This window comes from Cornus florida, unplaced genomic scaffold (genome assembly GCF_030987335.1).
Source record: "Cornus florida cultivar Cherokee Brave unplaced genomic scaffold, ASM3098733v1 CherokeeBrave_3.0.0_Hap2_Chr04, whole genome shotgun sequence".
NCBI lineage: Eukaryota > Viridiplantae > Streptophyta > Magnoliopsida > Cornales > Cornaceae > Cornus > Cornus florida.
The window spans coordinates 71830257-71838495 of record NW_026775574.1 but is presented as its reverse complement, the minus strand read 5'-3'; the positions used below and the strand labels follow the sequence as shown (position 1 = coordinate 71838495).

The 8239-nt window shown below is 37.7% G+C and overlaps 1 pseudogene; it reads right to left on the bottom strand.

Moving 5' to 3' along the window:
* Positions 1–4904: 4904 nt before the first annotated feature.
* Positions 4905–5003, bottom strand: LOC132305694 (small nucleolar RNA R71; annotated as a pseudogene).
* Between the last annotated feature and the right edge of the window lie 3236 nt (positions 5004–8239).

Below are 8239 nucleotides of genomic sequence, written 5' to 3'. Positions count from 1 at the left end.
TAACCAATTAAACATTTAGACAATCAAGCAAATAGTCAAAATTGTAATTTACAAACCTTTAAACAAATTATTAAAAACACTTAAGCACACACAAACGACTAAAATACAATAAAATAAAATAATTAATTGCCAACTATATCCTTTTAAAACTAGGGATATTACACTGCTCCTTCGGGTGGAAAGGATAATACTAGTCCCGAAGGATCTGCGTGATAAAATGTGCAAAGGGGATGAACTTAGCCCGTAACCAATGGCCAGTGTAGAAAATATACAGGGCTGCTAGAAAATTGGCCCGCCTCTGTATCTTATGCCCTACCACAAAATTATTTTAGTACAAAACCAAATCAAAAAACCATAGGCTGTCGGGTAGGTATGTCCTGGTGGCAACTGTATTGCCGGCACTAGCAGGGCCATTAAGTGTTGTGGCCATGGCTACATAAGGTGGCATCTGGAGAATATGATAATCAATGCTGGGAGGGCGGAAGTTTAGGCACTAAGAGGCTGTGGCCAATGTCTCGACCGTAAAGCAAATGGGATGGCCGTCAATGGTGGTCCACAACTCCGCCAGGTTACTCGGGGCAAGCTGAAGGTTCTGGTAGAACAACCGAACGAGCCTCAGGTACACTGGATTGGCCACCGGGGCCATAATAGGTGAAATGTTATGTCGGAATATCTTATCATAGGCCCACTTTGTCGTGACCGACTGGGCAAAGAAAGTCTCGTCAAACACTAACTCATGCGCCACTGAAAGACACAAAAATCTAGGCTCAACCTCGTCATGGACCATGCGGGGCTGTGCTGGTGGTGGTGTCGAAATAGGAGAAGAAGGTGGCGTGTGCTCGGCCTCCCGAGATGATGATGATAAAGAATCAGCTAAAAAAGATGAGGAGCACTTGGCCTCCTGAGCAGAAGTTGGCTCCTCTATTTACTGCCTAACTCGTCGATCATATCTCCGGTTTACTGTGGTCTTGTACCGAGTCATGGTCTACAAAAAGAAAAAAACACTTACAAATGAAGTCAGTAACAGGAAATAATATTTGAAATACAAAATTGAAAGCCCAATAGATAGAGAAATGCTTGTCAGAAGAAGATAGATAACTCAGAAGGTATGCACATGAACCTATCTATGCAAGTGATAATACAGCCAAGTATAAACATTGGATGTTTTAAAAATGTGAAACATGATAAATATAAAATGCAACCAATATGGAAAACACAGGCATTGGGCATAATTATAATAACATGAACACAAATGAGTGTATAGGGGCATCAATATGCAAAATAGTGAAGTTCGATCGATCATGAAAAAGATGAGATCGATCCAACTTGGATCGATCATGAGATGGGTTGGATTAATCAAACTTTGATCGATCAGAGCTTTGGTTCGATCAATCAAACTTGTAGGAAAAAAAATGAATAGTCACGGATCCATGATGTGGACAATACGGGGGCATCCGAATATACTCGTGGGCCTCTATACACCTCAACAAGTCATAAATGGTCACTTAAATCGGTATGTGACCCCGGAAACAAATTCAGAAACAAGCTATATATATATATATATATATATACACACACACATATATAGACATGCTTGAAAGCTTCAAAAATGGCAAGAGATCAACAAGGAAGATCAAATCTAAACATGGCAACTTGAATGAAAAATTAAAATGAAAAACTTACCCAAAGAGAGGGGAGAAGTGGACCGAGAGAGAGAGAAGTAGCACAAGAGTGCAAAGATGGAAGTTTTGAAGCTTTTGAACTCGCCGGAGGTGGGAAGATGATAGAGGGTGATGAGCGCTGAAAAGTGCGCATTTAAACCCCTTAAGCTTAGGTATTCTAGAACCTTTATCTATCTTATTTTCCCATTTTGTATTGATTTCGTGTTATTTCCACTTTCAGGTACTTATCCCCAAAATAAGCTAACTCAGCCAAATTAGAGCAGAAATGAAGCAATTCTGGGATGAATCAAAGAAATAAGCAAAGTAGAGTAAAAGGAAGCAAAGGATGGAATTTCAGCAACTTCGATCGATCTCAAAAAAAGTTCGATTGATCCAACTTTCAACGATCTCAGCACTTCAAGACAGATCCAGGCCATCATGTCATCTTCAAAGATCCCAAAAGTTCAATCGATCGAACATTGTTCTCTGATCCATCAAACTTTCTTGTCCCTATTCACATTCCAGATCTTATCCAGCTGTACCACCCTACTAACCACTTTTGTCTTTTTCCCAAAAATATCTTCAAAATATCTCAGATTTGTTTTTATCCAAAAAGGCACCGCCATTGAGGATCAATCCAGCTTCAATTCGATAGATCTCAGCCATATTCGATCGATCTCACCACAAGTTCGATCGATCAAACTTCCCAAATTATGAGAAAATCCAAATTCCAGCTCATTAAAAGTTGTCTCATATCCAATCATTAGGGGAATATTTGGTGTACGAGCCTAGCTCATTTGGGGTGATTTTTGACCTACCTATATAAGGAATATGAGCCACTTTTACACATATGCATATACTTAGAAAAGATAATACTTAGGAAGGAAGAAAAGGAGAAGAAAAGGCTAGAGACACCATTGGAGACTTTTCATCAATCAAGAAGTAAATTTCTTCCATGGAGCTTACCCTTAAGGGTTGGAGGACATCATCCATGAGGGGCTAGACATCCTCTTGGGGCTAGAGTTAGCCCTAAGCATGCTTTCTACATCTTGATTTATGTATTTTTTAGGGGATTTATATTGTGATACATGTCTTGACACTTTTATATATATAGATCTTGTTTATTCAATGATATATATGGTTTAATACTTCCAATTGATCATTTTATTCTATCCATGTGTCTATGTATGCTAGAATAGATGTTCATGTGTTTGTCTCTATTTCTTATGTTATTGATGCATATCTATGTGTATTAATGCTATAGATCTAAAGATTGTCAAGACATAGTGCTTAATGGCATGTTCTTGTGGTTTATTTCATGGTTCATACTCATTTCTTGATGGATTGTACCTCTCCCTTAGTTTAATTAGTTTAATTTCATGTCATTAGCTTAATTGTAGTGTAGTTTTAGTTTAGATGTTAAATGGGAAGACAATCCATGCTTCTTGTTGATGTTCCATACTTATGAAAGCAAGTAACATATATCTCTAACCTTGTGATGTGTTTGGTTGTGAGCTTAAAGAAAGGATTAATGGCTTAATTTGATATGTTGTGTTATCCACCATGTTGCTTAGACAATATATGCTTAATTTGTCATCCATGCTTGTTGAAACAACCACACACACACACGTTGTTGCAATACATGTTTTTCCACCTCATTAATCATTCATTAAGGGTGTAGAAAAGCTATGCTTAGTGGTGATCTCTAAACCCCAAAATCTCTCTCTCTCTCTCTTTTATTCTCTTTATTGCATTATTGTTTACTTTACTTTAAATTACATCATAATGTAATTCAACCACCAACCACTATTTTGATCACTCGACCTACTAACCCTAATTTTGATTCCTCAACCTAATACGACCCTCAATCCCTTGGGACGATCCCTACTTGCCCTAACTATATTTTTAGTGAAAGGTAGTAGTGGCAATTTCTAAATGTAAAACTTGGTCACATTCATCATAGCTCTACACCGCTATCTTTTGGCGGTGTGCACAAATTTTGGGTCGGTGTGCGACAACCCACCAAGTTTTTGGTGCCGTTGCTAGGGATTGATTGATTGGCAACGTCGTATTTGTGGAATCAATTAGGAATTAGTACTCTTTTGATCGTGTCTTTACTTTGTTTTCAATTTTTGTTACGTATTGTGTTCGTTCTTGTTTGACTAGGAGCATTGGGCTAGAAGGTAAGCGAAGGAAGATCCAAGCAAAGGAGCTAAGCAAGCAAAGAAAAAGGCTAAAATTAAAAAAATTGCTAAGCTAAAAGCTATAAAATTTGGAGTTGAGGTGCTAAAAGACCTTTGTGAGCTTTTTCTTACTCAATCTCTAGTTAAATCGTCGGCCCGCGTGGAGGCTTGTATTTCAATTCTTAGATAAATCGTGAGCCCACGTGGAGGCAATTTACTTTTCTTGTATATTGTTGATAGCATGGGAGTATGCGAACATTGTATGTGGAGGAAGTTTGTTAATTGTTGATTTGTTGTGAAGGTGAAGTGTTTGTCATTATTTTTGGTTGTGTTGCATTGTGCATGCATGGTTGTAGATCATTGAGACCCACTCTTGTCCCTTTAAATTTTCATTTTGAATCCATTGTTCGAAACCCTAGGGGAAGAGGTAGTTCTAGTCAATCCATTTCATCAATGGAAGGATACAATGAGGACCGGAGGACCTTGGCCACATAGACCAACAAGGCATCCTCCACCCCAATATGTATCATGATAACATGCAAGTACCATTAGGCATGCCAAGGCCATTCATTCATCCACCACAACAACAAGGCCAAGTTCCATTGGGTATGTCAAGGCCAATCTACGCTCCGCCACCTCCCATCATTCAAGGCAATCAAGGTACCCATGTTACACCTCCAATTGCTAATCCTCCCCTTGCTTTAAGAGATCACTATATGCCTAATGAATATAATGCACCCACATGCATTCAATTGCCACCATTTAGAGCACACCACTATGAGATCAAACCACAAACCATTCAAATTCTTCCTTACTATCATGGACTTCCAAGTGAAGAACCTTACAAGCATTTGGATGAGTTTTTTGAAGTATGTTCCACCGTAAAATACACGGACATGCCGGAAGAGGTCTTAAGGCTTAAACTTTTTCCATTCACCCTTAAAGACAAGGAAAAATATTGGTTTAACAATCTTAGGCCTTTTTCAATAACTTCTTGGGCAGAAATGTAACAAGAGTTCTTGAAGAAGTACTATCTAGTTTCTAAGACCAATGCCATAAGAACTTCAATTAGGGAATTTTCACATGGGGATGGGGAAACATTTCATGAGGCATGGGAATGCTTTAATGAATTGCTTAGGAAGTGTCCACATCATGACATGCCCAAATGTCAATTAGTTCAATATTTCTTTGAGAGCTTATCGGATAATTACAAAGGCATGGTTGATGCTTCCATGGGTGACTCTTACATTGACAGGTATGAGGATGACGTGTGGCGTCTTTATGAAAGCATGAGTGAAAATTCTTTACATTGAACTTTATCTTCGAAGAATGGTAGAAATTCTAATGGTAGGAAGAGTGTTGGCTTACATCAAGTTGACCACTCCAATGAAATTGCCGCCGAGATGAAATCATTATCTCAAAGGTTTGGTCAATTCTTGATCAACCAAAACTCGGTGAATCAAGTTTCCTTCCCTAACCATTCTCATCATGCATCTAATGAGACATGTATGACTTGTTCAAGTGTTTTACGTTCTACTTCTAATTGTTCCCATGGACATGTGCAAAGTGAGCATCATGAACAAGTAAATGCAACATTTGTGAATCAAGGGAACAATCCTTATGGCAATCACTATAATCCTAGTTGGAGAAATCACTCGAACTTCTCTTGGAAAAGCCAAGGGGAGGGCTTAAACCAGTGGCAGAAACAGAAGGGGGCTTGGGTGGGCTTGAGCCCCCCCCCCCCCCCCCCCCCCCCCAAAAAAAAAAAAAAATTAATAGTAGTATTAACCCCCCCTTTTAACCCATTCAAAAAATATTTGCTTATGAAATTGTGTAATTAAATTTATGTTCAATACTAGCCCCCCATTGACAATTCCTGGATTCGCCCTTGGCTCAAACCCTTCCCAAGGTGGTTTTCAAGGAAAGTACATTCCACCTCCAATGTAAGGCCAAGGTTCCCAAGGTTTTAGATCATCATACCAATTACAAGGAAACCAATTCTCTAATTCTCATTTTCCTAATCAACCATCATATTCCCAAGGAAATGTTAGAAGTCCCGCTTTTGAAGAAAAAGTTTTGACTGCTTTGGGCACTTTAAAGGCTAACACACAATTGCTTCATTCTTATTCTTAATCCATTGCTAAGCTAGAAACCCAAGTAGGGCAAATAGCTAGCACTTTATATGCTAGAGAGAAAGGAAAAATGCATTTGAATGCCCCACCTAAGCAACAATGTGTTGTGAAGACTCATTCCTCATCAGAAGGTCACACAATAGAGCATGTCAATGCGGTGAATACCTTGAGAAGTGGAAAGATTATGGACAACCAAGTGAGTATGTTCAATGAAGAGAGTGAACCGGTGCAACCACAAGTTAACACCCGTCCCGTTTCATATCCTATTCATCCTTCATTGCATGTGCATGACCATATAGATGAGAATGTGTTGAAAAATGATTTTGAAAAGAGAAATTTGCAAAATGATTTGAAAATTTCTTGTGTTGAAGAGACTTCAAAGAAAAATTCTGAAAAGGTTTTTGAACCAAAAGCTCTATTTTCGAATGCCTTAAAAGGATCAATTTCAAATGACAAGCAAAATGGTAAAGTAAATGAAATCATGGAAGTGTTTAGGCAAGTGAAAGTTAATCTTCCACTTTTGGATGCAATCAAGAAATTCCGGCTTATGCCAAATTCTTAAAAGACTTTTGCACCCAAAGAGGAAGAACAAAAGCCAAGCACCTAGAAAAGTGGTCTTAACCGATCAAGTAAGCTTAATTTTGCAGCATAACACTCTTCCAAAGTTTAAGGACCCCGATTCACCTACCACTTCATGCATCATTGGTGATCATATCATTAATCGGGCTCTTCTTGACCTAAAAGCAAGGGTTAATCTTCTTCCATACTCGGTATATGTCAAATTAGGCTTAGGAGACTTGAAACCGACGTCGGTGATTTTACAACTTGCCGACTGATCCATAAAAAAGCCTAGGGGTATCACTGAGGATGTCTTAATTAAAATTGATAAATTCTTCGTTCCCGTTGATTTCGTGGTCATTGACACGGAACCGGTCCCAAATCCTAAGAGCCAAATTCCTGTTATCCTTGGCCGTCCTTTCTTGGCAACCGCGAATGCCAACATTAATTGTAGGACGAGGATAGTGAAGATCTCATTTAGCCACATGAAAGTAAAGTTGAATATTTTTAATCCAACCCCCAATTCATTTGACAAGCATGAAGAAGTGAATGTTGTAGAGAAATGTCATGACCTTAAAAGTGAAGGAATTGAGTTTTTGTGTGAGACCAAAGTTTCAAAAAGTCCATCTTCAACCTTGAAACCAAAAAAAGTTGTTTCAAAGTCTTATTTTGAAAGGGCGTGGAAGCCTAAAGATTGTCTTGACTAAGGACCGAAAACGTCTTTTTAGCTTAATCCAACAAGTTCCTAAACGAACCATTTGTTGGGTGGAGTTCAAAGCACTTATCACCCCATTGAGGAGGGGATGCACTACAAGATGTTTGATCCTGGTTAAAAGAGCCCAACGTCTTGCTAGAGACGTTAAAGACTAGCAAGACATTTCATAGGGTGTCAAAACCCTATTCCTTCCTCATTGCTATCTTTAATTTCATTTCTTACGAAGTCTAGATATTGGCTTTGGGTTCATATGCATTGCTAGGAATAGTAATTAGGATTGCATGCACTTTTATGTTGAAATTGAGCATTTTGCATAAGTTCGATCGATCTCAAAATGAGTTCGATCGATCAAACTTCTCACCTGCATCAAACCTGCATCCAAATCACTCTCTATCCAATCGTTCGAAGAAAACCTGCATATTTTAGCTCTCTGTCCCATCGTCCGAACTTGTTCCTAGATCAATCTAAACTTCTTGGATCGATCCAACTTTATCTTGGATCGATCTGCAGTTCCAACACTTAGAAGATATTTGAACCTGCATCCACCTGCATCCAAAAGCCTCTCTGTCTTATCGATCAAACATTTCTTCAATTCTATACATTCTCGATCAATCGAAGGTATTCTGTGATCGATCTTGGGGAGATCGATCTTTGTTCTTTGTTTTTCAATTTTAACTTAATTTTGACTTTGTTTTAAATTTCAATATATATATATTATTATCATTTTCCAAAAATATATACATATATATATATATATATATATAATAAATAAAGTAAATAAATAAATAAATAATAAATATAATAAATAATAAATAATTTAAATAAATAAATATTTTTCAAAAATCCTAAAAATATTTTTATTTTTATTTTTATTTTTGTTTTTATTTATTTTTACTTTTTCAAAAAAAAAAAGAAAATCCCAAAAATACTTTGTCACTTGAGAGGAGAGATCGATGTTAGTTCGATTGATCTGAGGATTCAGTTCGATCA